Raw genomic sequence first — 725 nt, forward strand, 5'->3', positions numbered from 1 at the left:
CCCCCCCCCCCCCCCCCCCGAGCTACGCTGTGGGCCTCGAGCCCCTGCTCGCAGTCCTTCGCCGGCGCCGGACTGTGTGCGCTGGTCTCCTACTGGGCCTCGGGCCGCCCCGTCCAGCCGGGCGCGAGCAGAGCCTCTGCGCGATGGCGCCCTCCTCCCTGGCGCCGCGTGTCCGCTCGCAGTGTGAAAACGAGCCCAGCACCGGACCCCGACCCCTCCCCAGCTTCCCTTCCCCCCACACTCCTGCCCCACAGCCCCGGCCCGGGTTCTTTCCGGCCCTCCACCCACTACCCAGCGTCCGGTCTGCTCGGGGTCAAATTCTACCTGTGCACTTCTCCACTCTGTGACCCGGTCAAGGGGATCCTCTTTTTCACTTTCCTCCTCTGTAAAATAGGCATCAAAATACGGTCTCGTCGGGACGGGGATCACCTGACTGAAAACGCAGATTGCGGAGAGTGGTGCCCGGCGCGGTGAGCGTCCCTCGTTCTGATCCCGAGCAGCACTTGCCCTGGAAGCCCTCGGACCGCTCAGGCCCCGTCAGATCCAGAAGACGCCCCCACCGCCCGTGCGCTTGCGCTCCCTGAGTACTTGGGGTTTTGCGGGGCTGCCGCGTGTCCCCGGACGTCGCTCTGTTCCCCTGGGCTGTGCAACTGGGAGAGGCCTGTGTCTGGCCTGCCGGCAACCCCTTCCGTTTCCTTCCTCGAGGGGCCGCTCTCAGCGCGGGA

The sequence above is a fragment of the Ursus maritimus genome, unplaced genomic scaffold (assembly GCF_017311325.1).
Source record: "Ursus maritimus isolate PB19 unplaced genomic scaffold, ASM1731132v1 scaffold_30, whole genome shotgun sequence".
Lineage (NCBI taxonomy): Eukaryota > Metazoa > Chordata > Mammalia > Carnivora > Ursidae > Ursus > Ursus maritimus.